Raw genomic sequence first — 15,337 nt, forward strand, 5'->3', positions numbered from 1 at the left:
TTAGATAGCAAATGTTTTGTTTCCATGCATTCACCTGTTTCACACCCAGTCTCCTGAGAAAAAGCCTTAGAGAAAAAGACTGGTTGTCTACAGTGATTTTATTTATTGTTGTTACTGTACATTTATATTCCAATTCTCAAAAGTGCTTTCATATAGTTTATATAATTACTAAATACTCAAGACCGCCCTGTGGAGCTGTTATTGCTTCCATTTTTAAATGGAAGAGAAGTTTGACCTGGGATTTGTGAAATGGTTCAACCTAGGACTGAAAGCAAATTAACTTCTGAACATTCTGATGCATTTACAAGTAGAAATTCCTTGTGATAACTTGTTTAGTTCCCACATATGACTAACTTGAATTTGCAGTCAACAGTTCCTAACTGGGGCAACTCCTCCCAGAATACTAGGCAATTCCTGTAAACATTTTTGATTGCCACAACCAGGGAGGTACTGCTAATACCTAGTGGGGAGCAGCCAGGAGTGCTGCTAAATGCATTAGACAGACCCCACACCAGAGAATTTTCCAATCCAATATGTCAGTAGGTGCTGAAGTTGAAAAATTCTCTAGGCTTATTTCCACCTTGGAAATATACAAATTATGGATGCTTGGATATTGTGTTATATTTCCTTTAACTACCATTTTTCTGAAAATTGTTCTCCTGTTCCCTCTCTCATTCTCCTTACCCCACCCCTTTTGCTACCCAAGTGATTACCACTGGGGCAGTCATTTTGTTATGGTGATTCTGTCTTCCTTCATTCTGGGATGGTCCACTGACCACAGCTGATCTCAGTTATAGTCTCTGCTTCAGAAATAGACACGTTCAAGGCAAGCTTTCCTTGGTGGCTAAAGTTTTAAGATGTAAACCTCTGAGGTTATTTAGTGTTCTGGATGGGGGAAAAGGGACTGAAATATGAATTTCAGAATCAGTAAAAGGCTCTTGTTCCTGATGCCTAGTAATATCCCTACTTTTTCACCTAAATGTTTTTTCCTAGAATATGCTCTATTAGCCATCCAGTAGGTTTTCCTTTTCCTTTATATTGTTTTGAGTTGGATTTTTGTGACTGATTGAAGTAACAAGACTTTTTTAAAATAGAGATTTTTCTTTATTTTAAAATAGCATAAAAAATAATGGCACTAAAATTCCCATTTATGAATATCACTGTGTCATTAAAAGTATAGTATGTCTTCTCATAGTCTATTCTCCAATCATCTCGAGCTCTTCCAATACTCTCTGTACTTAGTGTGGGGAGCAACCCGGACTGGACTGAGTTACTGGAATTAAGACTTATTCTATGCATCTGCTCTCCCACAATATGGCGCTGGGAGAGGAGGCAACAGCTTCTACCCAGCTGCCTCTCACCAACTTGACAAGCTGCAGGACCTGCTCCTGATTGGAGGAGAGCAGCGTACTCGGCGTGTGGGCAGCTGAGTTAGGATTGGCGGAGGAGGACTATAAAGGAGGAGAGAGACGGCATGCACGAGGAACATCTAAGGGGAACACCTGTGCAGCCCCCGAGAGAGCCGGCCGGCGGTGTGCCGCTCCCCCGCGGAAGTGGGGAATGTAGCAGGGGGAACTGCCCTTCCACGGAGGTGGAAGGGACGGTAGCCAACCCGGGAAGAACCAGCAGCAAACCCGGGGAGGGCCGAGCAGACGAAAGAACAGCGCAGGGTCCTGTGTTGTTCCTCCACGAAGAGGGGGAGCGACATAATGGTGCCGTGACTCGGATAGGAAGCCTAGGCAGGGTTTAGTGTTGCTCCTCCACAAAGAGGGGGAGCGACATAATGGTGCGGTGACTCGGATAGGAAACCTAGGAGGGAAGAAACGGGAAGAAATGGGAAAATACCGGAGAGAGAGACTAGCAAACAGCCTAGGGAAAAGCCGGACGAAAAAGGTGCCGGAAGAAGCTATTGAAAGCCTAGGCATAGACTCGGATACGGACTGTGGGAAAGAAGTTAGGATTTAAAGTGAAAGCAAGAAGAAACTTAGACTTAGATACGGACTGCAGGTTGAAAGTGAAAGTGAAACCTATAAGAAACTTAGACTTGGATACGGACTGTGGGGAGAGGCCAGGAGAAATGAGGGAAGAATATTGTTGGAAGAAAACTTAGGGAAACATACCGGGTAGAGAAAAATGTTAGGGAGGATGAAGCCGCGAGTGCAGGCCGAGGCGAAGACGTAAGCCAGCTTGGAATTCAAGTCAGCCCGGGGAGCAAAAGGCGAAAATCTGGAACCAGAGGCAGAGACGTGGGCCGCCAGGTTGGAATTCGCCAGGTTAGTCTGGGGAACTTGGACTGAATGCCGGTGGTGGCGGAAACATTTGCAGAAGCCGCCGCGTGCAGAGAGAGCACGGGGCGTGAATAGATAGGGAACACGGGGCTGGCGCGAGGCCGTGGTGCGGGCGCGAAGTGCGTGGAGACTGTGGAGCGCGCGAAGCCGGGCCGCGCAGAGCCGGGCGCCGGCGCCTGCCGGGAAGCCGCGCAGATGGGAGAAGCGCGGGCTGAGGCGGCTCAGAGCTGGGAAGCCGCTGAGAAGCAGCCTCGGGGCGGGCGCCGGGAAGCCGCAAAGATAAGAGAAACAGACATTTAGAAGTAAAATGAGAGAAATAGGAATGCTGGTAGATAGAAGTAAAATAGGAGAGATAGGAATGCCCGGAGATAGGGAAATAGAGAAAAATAAGGCCTCCCCACAACGTGGCAATGAGAGCTTGGATTCGGTCTGCCTGATTAGGGAGGTGGTGAGCACTTGCGGGCGGCTAGCAGTTTATGCGCCGCAGGTCACCGAAGACAGGCACGAATTAACATCAATAAGTCTCCCCACAATACCGCAATGAGAAGGCTTGGATTCGGTCTGCCTGATTAGTAAGGCGGTAAGCACCAGCAGGCAGCTCGACCAGAGTATGAGCTGCAGGTCACCGAAGATAGGCACGAATCAACACCAATAAGTCTCCCCACAATACGGCAATGAAAAGGCTTGGATTCAGTTTGCCTGATTGATAGGGCTTGTAAGCACCTGCAGGCGGTTCTGGCAGAGCATGCGCTGCAGGGCACCGAACACAGGCACGCATCAGCACCTAAAAACCTCCTCACAACATGGCGAAGAGAGGACCCGGATTTGGTTTGCCTGATTGATAGGACTTGTAAGCACCTGTGGGCAACTCTAGCAAGCAGAGCAGAGTGTGTGCCGCGGGACACCGAAGACAGGCGCGTATCAACGCCAAAAATAAAAAGAAAGGGGGATCTGTGGGGAGCAACCCGGACTGGACTGAGTTACTGGAATTAAGACTTATTCTATGCATCTGCTCTCCCACAATATGGCGCTGGGAGAGGAGGCAACAGCTTCTACCCAGCTGCCTCTCACCAACTTGACAAGCTGCAGGACCTGCTCCTGATTGGAGGAGAGCAGCGTACTCGGCGTGTGGGCAGCTGAGTTAGGATTGGCGGAGGAGGACTATAAAGGAGGAGAGAGACGGCATGCACGAGGAACATCTAAGGGGAACACCTGTGCAGCCCCCGAGAGAGCCGGCCGGCAGTGTGCCGCTCCCCCGCGGAAGTGGGGAATGTAGCAGGGGGAACTGCCCTTCCACGGAGGTGGAAGGGACGGTAGCCAACCCGGGAAGAGCCAGCAGCAAACCCGGGGAGGGCCGAGCAGACGAAAGAACAGCGCAGGGTCCTGTGTCGTTCCTCCACGAAGAGGGGGAGCGACACTTAGAACCGTTTTTTTTTTTTTTTATTACACAGGTTACAGGTTGACTCCTCCATCTAACCTAAAGAATTATTAGCATGAATCCCAAAGAAGTCTGGGGAAATTACCCTTATTCTGTTTCATGGCACTGGGTTTTAGTATGAACTTTGGGCAAAGTATTCTGGTCAAGATAGTTTGGAGTGGTGGATGAGCATCCAGTTCATGCCTTAACATACTGTATATTATGTTTTGTGTTGTAAAACTCTGAGACCTGATGCTCCTGGCCCTGAAGAAGTAACCTCTAGCAAGTTTTTATATTAGATTATGTCCAGGAATGTTCCAGCGTATGACTTGACATGGAGGGAAGACTCTTAATATTTCTAGTCTTTCTTTCATTTGCACTTTTACATAAGCATCCATCAATCTGCTGGTGAGGTTTGGTACTAGATGTTTGTATCTTGTTTGTCCAGGATACTGTTGCTATTCTCTTTGCCATATATCCTGACATTCTTTTGTGTCCTTTACACAAGTAAAAATTGTTTGATATTTTCAAGCATTTATGCCTCAGTTTATTTATGTTGTTAATATATCAGTACCAAGTAGCATCCAATGGAAATGACAAAGATTCCACATCCGATATGGATAAATATTTGTAAGGGAAACTCTGAGATAATAAAGGAGACAGAAATGATACTGTGATACCATATTCGTTTTCTGCTTGCCCTACATTTATCTAAGGGCTTGAGAAAGTGTGAAAGAGTTAGTACACTTGGCCAATAAAATGCATTCCCCAATATTTATTCATTCATAAATAATGACATAACGTTGGTGATCCAACTTTCACAGGCCATAAAAGAGAGCTAGATTGGAAGTGGAGCAGCCAGGACTTGAACCAGCGCCTATATGGGATACCAGCGCTGCAGGCCAGGACATTAACCCACTGTGCCACAGCGCTGGCCTGTACCCTTCACTTCTGTTACAGTTTTAACTCTAGTATTTCTTTTTGGCTCTTAGGATTTCCATCTTTCTCATCACATTGCTCATTTGTCTTGCATGTTACGTACTTTACCCATTAGATATTTTAGCATATCAATCATTGTTTAACATTTCTAAGATAGTAATTCCTACATCTGTGCCATGCCTAGTTCTGATGCTTGCTCTCTCTCTTTAAATTGTGTTTTTTTTTTCCTTGTACTATGACTTCAATTTTTTTCTTGATAGCCAGACATGATACTCCAGGTAAAAGAAGATGCTCTGAATAAACCTTTTGAGGTGTCGAGGAAGAGGAAGTATTCTGCAGTCCTGAGACTGGGTCTCTTTCAGTGAGCCTATGTCTTTGGACTGGGAACTACACAAGTGCTTCTCAGTCTCCCCCACCTGTCCTCAGGTGGGACAGGAGAGCTCAAGTGACCTAATGACCTCATTCTAAGTTGATCACACCTGTAAGAAACTTATTTCCAAATACCATTCTATGGTACAAGGAGTTAGGACTTAGTTTTGAGAGCATATAGTTTGGAGAGAAACAACTCAATCCACAGTGATGCTTTGGCTAAGGATGCTGATAGCTCTCTGAATAACTTCCCCTGAAGTAACTGTTAGTTTTGTGCTTCCAACACAAAGCAGAAATTAGCTACCTTCATTGTATCCACACTCTGATATTGGTACCACCACTACATTTCTCCTTTGTGCTTGGAACATGGAAGTAAAATTGTACGTATAACCCCCATCTTGTTACCATGAGATTAAAAGCATGGCTGAAAAGGCCAGAGATGATGAATCAGGAATAAAGAAACAGCTTGAAATATCAAGGATATTACATTGCTGCACCACACACACACACACACACACACACACACACACTCCTCCTCTGGGCTTACTATTTTAGCAGTTACACCCTGTTGTGGTTAGGTCACTGTGAAGGAGTTGTTGTGAATTAATATAACTTCTTTGTCTTGGAAACAACTCAAGACAGTGAAACTCAAAATGAAACCACCTGTGTTTCATGACTACTTGTCTTGCTTGCTTTCAAGACTGCTTCTCTGGGCTTAACTACTTACAATTTATGAAAGTCAACCATGTTTATCAGTGATTGAATGTGGCACATCTTAGGACCGCCACAGACGCAGATAAAATCTTTTTAAAAGAATGAATAGTACAGATTTTATTTCTATTTTTCTTATTCTTGTTTCAAGTTCAGGTGTGACCTCAGCATCTCCACATTTGTTGGTGAAGTTATAAGTTGTAGTCTCACCAGTGACAGGTACTCTGCTTACCAAAGGGCTGGCAGTAATATGTGTGATTGATTGTGTTTGTTGTCATTTGTTAACGTGTGTCATTGTGTTTGGCTTTGTCTTTGCTGACCTTAATTTCAGATCTCAAAGGACCACAGAACAATACTCACTGGTAAATTTTCTGCTTGGCTTTTGATCTCTCTGGCTGTTTCTCAATTCCTTCTCTCTCCCTGGTTCAGCTTTTCTAGCATTGATTTTGCTGTAAGTTTATTTGTAACCCGCAGCCCCAAGGAATCCTTGCTGAGCCTACCTACATTGTGTTAATGAGAATGGTAACCCCAGAGCAAGAATGATCAAGAATAAAGAGAAAAATTAAAATGACCAATATCAAGAGATACTAGTAGATAGCCTAGATAAATTAAAGAATAATAAGTATAATAATAACAGACAAATTCTTAAATGAATCCACTTCTAAAATAAACATAAGACTAAAGAAAAAACTTGAATAGCTTCATATGAAAAATTAAAGGATCTAAGATTTTACCTTACTTACAAGTTAGCAAATTAGCTACAATCCAAGGATACTGAAAGAAGACAGACAGTTTCTGGGCCTAAGACAAAGAACTATATTTTACTTATAGCAAAGGTAATGAATGAGTTTTTAAAAATATTTTTGTTGTGGCCGGTACTGTGGCATAGTGGGTAAAGCCGCCACCTGCACTGTCAGCATCTCAGTGCCAGTTCAGGATCCGGCTGCTCCACTTCCAATCCAGCTCTCTGCTATGGCCTGGGAAAGCAGTAGAAGATGGCCCAAGTCCTTGGGCCCTTACACCCATGTGGGAGACCATGAGGAAGCTCCCAGCTCCTGGCTTTGGAATGGCTCAGTTCTGGCCGTTGCAGCCATTTGAGGGGTAAACCAGCAGATGGAAGACCTCTCTCTCTCCCTGCCTCTGCCTCTCTGTAACTCTGCCTTTCAAATAAATGAATAAATCTTTAAAAATATACATAATTTTTTTGTTTTTTTAATTTTAATTCAAAAAACACATTGCATAACTTAAGAAATCAAGCAATTCTGTAAGTTCTGTAATAAAAACAGTTGTCCTTCGAGCCACAGACAATAGGATACCTTTTAAAAGACACTTTAGCAAAGAAACTGAAAAAATAAAACAGAGGGAAAAATGAGAATTGAAATGTTCAAAGTACATCAGCAAAATTATAACAGAAACCACCACTTCCTCTGGGTTGAGCAAGTTTGAAATGATTTCCTTTTCAGAAGTGAGAAATTAACTGACATAAAAATGTATAGCAAATATGTAACATTAATTCAATGCTATTGGACTACATCAACTACATTATCTCTTTGACCATTTATATCTTGTATCCACTCTTGTGATATAAGCACTCATATGCCCAATAGATTTAGATATCTAATGTTTAACTCATGAATTGCTAAACCTAGTAGCACCATTCTAGTCCCGGTCGGGGCGCCGGATTCTGTCCCGGTTGCCCCTCTTCCAGACCAGCTCTCTGCTGTGGCCTGGGAGTGCAGTGAAAGATGGCCCAAGTCCTTGGGTCCTGCACCTGCATAGGAGACCAGGAGAAGCACCTGGCTCCTGGCTTCTGATCAGCGTGGTGCGCCGGCCACAGCAGCCATTGGAGGGTGAACCAACGGTAAAGGAAGACCTTTCTCTCTGTCTCTTTCTCACGGTCCACTCTGCCTGTAAAAAAAAAAAAAATCCAGTAAACACTCCATAAACACAAGTGTTAATTCATCTTATTAGTTTCTATATGCTTATTTACTTATGAAATATATTTTTTCTGTCTGAATCTATAATAATTTTTTAATTATCATAGGATAATTGATATCAGAAAAGGATTAAAGCAAATATATTTTAAATGGGAACTAGAAATTCAAGATATATGTGGGACAAACTATTTAAATCTATTTCCTTTTGATACATACAGGTACAAATATAGAGTGGCTACTTGACTGCAAAAAGGAAGCCACTCTGCTTCCCTCCTCTCCTTTCCCTCACCCTCCCCAAGCACCAGACTCAACTGGGTGTGGCAGAGTCCTGGCTGATCACTGCTCTGACTCACCAGGCAGAAAGCAACCACATTGCTTCCAGAAATGAACAGAACTGGAACCAGGGCAGACTCTCAGGGTGAACAGACCCTCTGCATCCTGCATTCTGGGCATGAGTTCACTCACTCTGTGTGATCCAGGAAGTTTCCTCTCAGCTTCTTGGGGCTAACAACAGCAGCAGCCCACAAAAAATTCTAGACCCAACCTTAGGAAGTTCCCTCTGCACCTCCTAGCTCACAGTTCTGGGAGACCAAGGCACAAACCCCAGCTTCATCCTTGCATGCTGCATGACAACTGGGGGCAGTTCCATCTGTGCCTTGCAGATCCAGGACTGTTAATGTTGGTATTACAATCTTTGGAGTAACTGGTACTTACTTGTGATGCTCTTCTGCATCAGCCAGCTTCAGGCATGTGGCTACCACCATCCCCAACACCTGGCTCCTACCATGGCAGATCTTGGTAATGAGCCCTGCCCCCATATCTTGCAATACCAGGACTAGCAAGAAGTACCAATTTCTTCAAACCCACCGCAATCTACTCAGTGGGATCCAGGGAAGAATCTGTTTGCATTACACTTCACTGGACCCATAACTGCCAGGGCAAAATCTCCTGAACACTTTGTAGTCAGCCAATAGGACTGCAGCAGGGTTCCGTTCACATCCTTTAGTCCTACACGAGGGCTTGTAGTGTTACAAGCCTTAGCACAAGTCACACTCTCTCAGAAGGGCCTGGGGAAAGTCCCATCCACATCACACAGTCCTAATGCCACAGACATTGTTGCCACAAGCCCCAGCATTGCTCAGCCTTGCCAATGGGACAAGGGAACAGTCCCCTTTGAGTCCCTCAGTGTGAGGAAAGAGGCCCTAGCTATCATACTTCCTGTTGTAACTGACACCCAACTCTCAGGAGACTGAAGATACATACTCTAAGAAGCCCATATTCACCTCCAAGTTACACTTCTACCCACGTGAACTGCTGCAGACTAGATCACTGTGTCACTTACAGACACAGCTGACATTTATTAAAGCACATCACTCAGAGGTGACACTTCTGGGCTCACCTAGAACCAATGCCAATGAAACAAGCCGAGTGATACCCTGTGTTGAATCTAAATCATACAGTTTTAAAATAAAACCTCTTGCACAAAGAGGAAGGGTCTATTACACCAGATGTGAAGACATCAGTGTAGGGACATAGGCAGCATGAAAGAATAAAGCAACATGACATCTCCAAAATAACACAGGTATTCCTAAAGATAAAGCGGTATTTATTTATTTATTTATTTATTTATTTTAGACCAGCAGAGTTAGACAGTGAGTGAGAGAGAGAGAGAGAGAGAGAAAGGTCTTCCTTCCGTTGGTTCACCCCCCAAATGGCCGCTAAGGCCGGTGTGCTGTGCCAATCCGAAGCCAGGAGCCAGGTGCTTCTCCTGGTCTCCCATGCAGGTATAGGGGCCCAACCACCTGGGCCATCCTCCACTGCACTCCCAGGGGACAGAACCGGCACCCCAACCAGGACTAGAACCTGGTGTGCTGGCACCACAGGCGGAGGATTAGCCTAGTGAGCCGCGGCGCCAGCCAAGCAGGTATTTATTTGTAATGTGCAGAGCAAGGAGCTGGGCAGCTATTGCTTGATTCTTAGACTTCTCCATGGGTCAAAGATCAGAGATTTTATAGACTTAAGCTGGGCTTGAGAGGAGCATGTTCAGCTCATGTGCAGATTTATGGTTAGTCTGCAGTGCTCATGGCCCTCCTTTGATTGGTCATTGATACCATAGTCTGGGAATCTTGATAACGGCAAAGTGGGCTCTAGAAAGGCTGGTGGCTACATGCAGATACTGGGGTCCCAGGTTCCTGGAAAAATCCTCAAAACAAGATGTAACATCAGGATGTTATCTATAAAGCAGAGAAATGGCCTCATGCATGTTTTGATTTGGTGGGATTGGCTACACCACTCCTTCAATGGAGCGAGTTATTTTTTAGTGAGAGGTTAGTTTGAATCCTAAAAGTAGGCCCAAGAAATTTTAAGCTAAAGGAGGAAGACTAGGAGACTGTGGAAGTTTAGGGCCTGATAACATCTAGCAACTGCATCAAGAACACAGTCTACTGTTTATTTGATGTGATTTGAGGTGAAGAGGTGATATGGACTGAATGTGTCTCCAGATGTCAGTCAGATGGTTTGAGAGACTTCCTAGCCTCCACTATGAGAACCATTCATTCTATGTTCTTTGGTTAGAGTGGCCTAAAATGACATAGTAGAGAGGTAATATCATAATACAAAGAGACTGTTTCTGTCTCAGAGTTTAGTGAAAAGGACAATATGCATGAAAGCAAATAATAAAGAAGAGTGGAAACACTTAAGAGAGTCAGAAAATACAACATACATAAGGTAACATGTGAGTTGGCCCCTTGAAGAATGAATAAGAGCATGACAGAAAAAGAAGTGAGAAAAATGACACTGCAGTCAAAAGGAACAAAAGCACCAGTCACAACTGAAGACCTAGCAGTTGGTGCTGTTTTGAGAATTATGAAGCTGAAATACAGGAGATAAGATCTCCAAGATGTAAATGGGAACAATAATATTTGTATTATATTATTTATTACACATGTGTCTATATGTGCCTTTAGGTACAAGTTCAGATATGTATGTATGTATGTATATTTTGTGTGTGTGTGTGTGTGTGTGTATATCACAAAGTTATTGTAGGAGCACAGTGAGATCATGGATATGTAAAATTCTAACTTGATGCTTGTTTTCATGACTATCAACCAAACTAAGCTAACAGGGTCTCAAATTCCAACTTTTTTGATAAATATAAGTAGCTTCATGTACTGGGAGCTAAATCAAGCAAAGGCTATTTTTCCTTCCCCACAACCTTAACACTTTTACATGTATCTCACATAGAAGAAGAATTTCCATTTGGACAATACAATGAGCAAAGTAAGATTTATTTAAGTCAGAAACCTGCTGCTGCAGCCAGGAGGGGAACTTTAAGGGAAGAAATTGGTGGAAGTGAAGTCTTTTAAGCCCAATTCGGGGAACAATTAATCAAAGGGTCGGGACAAAACCTATCAGAAAGCTGGAATTGTAATCTGTCTAGCCTGCTCAATATAAACAAAAAACCCCCAGATGGGTGGGATATGTAACATCTTTCTATTCTCATGATAAAACTAGAAACTCAGAAGCTTGGGACTGGCACTTTTTTTTTTTTTTTTGACAGGCAGAGTGGACAGAGAGACAGAGAGAAAGGTCTTCCTTTTGCCATTGGTTCACCCCTCAATGGCCACCGCGGCCTGCGCGTCGCGCTGATCCGAAGCCAGGAGCCAGGTGCTTCTCCTGGTCTCCCATGGGGTGCAGGGCCCAAGCACTTGGGCCATCCTCCACTGCACTCCCTGGCCACAGCAGAGAGCTGGCTTGGAAGAGGGGCAACCGGGACAGAATCCGGTGCCCCGACCAGGACTAGAACCCGGTGTGCCGGTGCTGCAGGCGGAGGATTAGCTTATGGAGCCGCCGCCAGCGCAGGTGCACTTTTATCTCGTTAAAGACAGCTTCTGGGAAGAGCCATGAATTTCAGACTTCCCCTTTTCTCATTCCAACAGGGACCTGACCTAACTATCTGTTAGCACATCTAACTCCTCAAATTCACCCACCCCGAGAAGAATGGACCCTAACTGCTGGTAGGATATGGGGATGCGTCATGCTGAAAGGGAGCATCATTAAGGGACAGCAGCAGGGTATTCTTCCGAGGGTTGACCTAAGGGTCTCTGGTAGGATGCAGATTTCCTCAGGTGTGTCTGGAATAAGGCTTCTAATTGTTTGGTCCTGGATAACACAAAGCCTAGGGCAATTATCTCTCCCAATCAAGAGGCTCATCTTTTCAGAGTTCCAGAGATCCAGCTGGAAGTCTCAAGGCGCAAGACTCAGTTTTAGAGCTTTAGACGTAAAATAATTGTCAGAGGTTTAAACCATTTGATCAAAGTAAGTTAAACCTGAGCATTTCAACCAAACCTGTGGACCAGATCTAGCTAACTCCTGCAAGATTCAAACCAGATAAAGCTAACTCCTGTAAGATTCAAATTTTTAAAGCAATGAAACTCAAAAAAGGCAACAGAAAACGCATGAAACTTCCCTGAGATAACATAAAATTTTATTATCTAGGTCAGTTACAAAACACAGAAGAAACTTGATGGAAAAGAATTAGCATGTGATATCATCAGGAGCCCATCACTCAGAAGAGTTGAATATATCATGTTACAAAGAGGTAGAAAATCAAGTAACCCTGCTTTTAGAAGAGCTAACTTTTAAGATAATTTCCTTCTAATTTCATCCAAACTAATCTCACCAGCCTTCAACTTCTGCAAACATTCCACAACATGTTTATTCCTTCAGTTCCTCTATCTATCAAAAAAAAACTTTCTATACAAAATTTCTCTTCTCTTTTCATATGTAAAAATTCATTCTCATGCTTATACCTTTCTCCATAATTTTCTTTCCCACCTACTGTTTCCTTTAATTCACATCCTAAACAATCCTCAACACCACTAAATTAAGAAAAAACATCTTTCTTAAATAATATATAGAATTTTAATCAATAGTCACTTTAAAGCAGTTTTTGAATTTTGAAAACACTAAAGCAGTTTTTGAATACAGATAGGATGTAGGTAAATGATTTTTTCACAATTATTTTTTACCAAAGTATTGCAAACCCTAGGAGTCTCAGGGAAATGTTTAGCCTAGAAGATAAGACATTTAAGCATAGTACCAACAATGTTTTGTTAAGACATACATAAATATTTTGGAAATCACATTGTGGATAGCAAAAGATTTAACTAGTTATGATTACAATGACTCAGCAGTTCATAGTATCTTAGCAAGTATAACAGGGTTTCACAGACCTTTATACATATTAGGGCAGTGGCATTCAATTGGAGAGGCCTAGTTTAACAAGGCATATATTGATGACTGGCAAACAGAAGAATCTTTTTTTTTTTTTTTTTTTTTTTGAGGTGAGGACAAGAGCAGATGGTCAATCTCAAGAACTACTGTCCTGGCTAGTGAGGGTGGCATGGGGTTCTTAAGGAGGCTGGGCTGTTGAGTCAGGTGCTGAAGTCTGAGAATGGGCATCTGGATGGCAGAGTAAATCCCTGGGACACTTGCCTGATGGTTTGACCTCATCAAGAGGAGGGGACAGCATGATGTTCTATAAAACTAAGCTGCTGCCATATGTTGATTGGCTGGGATCTAAGAGAGGCAAAGAATCATGCTGAGAGATTCCAGAGTTTTTCTTTAATCAGCATGAAGCCAACTCAGCTTGGAGCCCATGCTCACCGTGCCCTTAGCTATCCATTTCCTTTTACATTCTGTTACAAACAATGCAAACCTCCATATCGCCAGCCCAGGACGGCCAGATGACTTTGCATCTTCAGCTGGCTTGCTCAGGCCGGTACCTGGAATTCACAAGCAAGCATGATTTTATCTGCTTGAACAGATGATCTAGTTAGTCACAGGCCCAGTAGTCCTCAGGATCCTTCCCTGAGCAAGACTGCTCATGCATAATCATGATTAGGCCCCTGATTTTCCTCCTGAGAGCTCTGCTTTCACATCATCACCATTCTTCTGCCATCCCTGTAACTAATCTCCCTGTTTTAAGATTTATTTATTTACTCATCTGAAAGACAGAGTTACAATGTGGAGAGGGGAAAAACCTTCCATTTGCTGGTTCACTCCCATAATGCCCACAACAGCTTGCAGCTGGGACAGGCCAAAGCCAGAAGGCCAGAACTACTCAATCATTGTAATAGCAAAGCCCTCAGATCCCTGAAAGGACTCACACATGCATGCACACACCCAAAACTCTGGGGGTTGAAAGAGATTTTCTCCTTGGATCACAGGGCGTGGGATAGCACATGGACTGCTTCAGTGATGTTGTAAGTGGTTGGAGGTTCTCTGTCATGGGGCTGGGGGAAGTTGCCTTGATGATTGACAGTGAAGAGTGGGTTGAGCTGGCTCAGCACTTCATCACTCACTGAGATGCCATCCGGTAATGCTTGATCATCTCCCACAGCTTCCCACTGATTTCTAATAGCCAGGCTCATCTGTGTTGGAGGCTCAGTTTCTCCAGTTTTACTTTGCTGTACCTTTTCCAGAATTCTCCACCTCTAAGTAGTCTGCCTTCACCTCCACAGCTCCTCAGTCAGCTCTTCTTGGTTCTGCTCCTCAACTCCCTCCTATTCCACAGGAGTCAGTACTGATGTATAAGAAGGTAGCACTTTTTCTTCTTCTGTTTCAAATTTCCTACGTATTTCAGCAAGTTTAAGGATCTTTTCACCCTATTCCATGATCTTTCTCAGGGCTCTGAGGGTGGCATTACTTTCCAGGGTGAGCTTGACTGAATTCTCCTGGGCTATTTCCCTGGCCCAAGACCTCTGGCCCAGGTTCTTAGCTAAAGACTTGCTGCCATTCATTCAAATGTTTGGCTAAGATTTTCTGTGTCCCTGTGAAGCTCTCTGGCCTTGACTTTCCAAAGAACAGCTCTCCACTGCATGTTAATCTTAGTAAGGTTCAGAGCACTGATTTTTCCTCCTTGGCCAGCTTGTCCTTCAAGAACTGGCTGAGGAGCCTCTCTTCTTGGCTACCTCTTCCTCTACCAGCAACTTCTGCCGAAACGGAAGCAGCTGCTCCTCTTTGGACAAACGTATCTTGGCCTTTTCCCCTCTTTTAGGCATGGTTGGATGGGGGACTGGATCCAGGCATGAAGTTTCAGCCTGCCTCACCCTCCATTAGAGGTGGGGGAGAAGGAAAAGACTCCAAGAAAGAGGTCTCATGGAAGTGCCTTCAGCTGGGCAGGAGACAGCATAGCTACTCCTTTGTGCATATGTGTGTGTGTGTATGTGTGTGTGTGTGTGTGTGTGTGATCAAATTTATGTTGTTTAAATTTCATTTACTTTGTTTTCCTGTAATTTACATGAGACTGCCAAGTAAACTAGGTTTGTACATTCACCACATATTCACTCAAATCTCCAACTAGAAAAACACTAAAATTCATGCACCAGGCTCTCATTTCCATGTGTACCCAAGCTCCCAATGGTACCACAGATGCCAGTGAGAGTTAAGTTCATTAAAAGGAGAGGACTAGACTCTTTATTTCACAAAATCAGCAATAATCTCCCACTAAACACTTTGCAAACAATGATTATGTGCTGAGGAAACCTAAGTGGGCAGAGAAACTTCTATAATTTAGCAAGAAAGAAAATGTGAACTTTGAGTCAGAGCAGCCAGGGTGCCCACCCTTGTCAGTCTAGGAAAAAAACTTAAAAGAGAGATTGGAAAACATGGCA

General features: G+C 43.7%; 1 pseudogene; it reads right to left on the bottom strand.

Moving 5' to 3' along the window:
* Window positions 1-13,761: 13,761 nt before the first annotated feature.
* LOC149123536 (dynein regulatory complex subunit 2 pseudogene) lies at window positions 13,762-14,610 on the bottom strand (annotated as a pseudogene).
* Between the last annotated feature and the right edge of the window lie 727 nt (window positions 14,611-15,337).

The sequence above is a fragment of the Oryctolagus cuniculus genome, chromosome 11, assembly GCF_051225735.1.
Source record: "Oryctolagus cuniculus isolate XC-2025 breed Fujian yellow rabbit chromosome 11, ASM5122573v1, whole genome shotgun sequence".
Classification (NCBI taxonomy): domain Eukaryota; kingdom Metazoa; phylum Chordata; class Mammalia; order Lagomorpha; family Leporidae; genus Oryctolagus; species Oryctolagus cuniculus.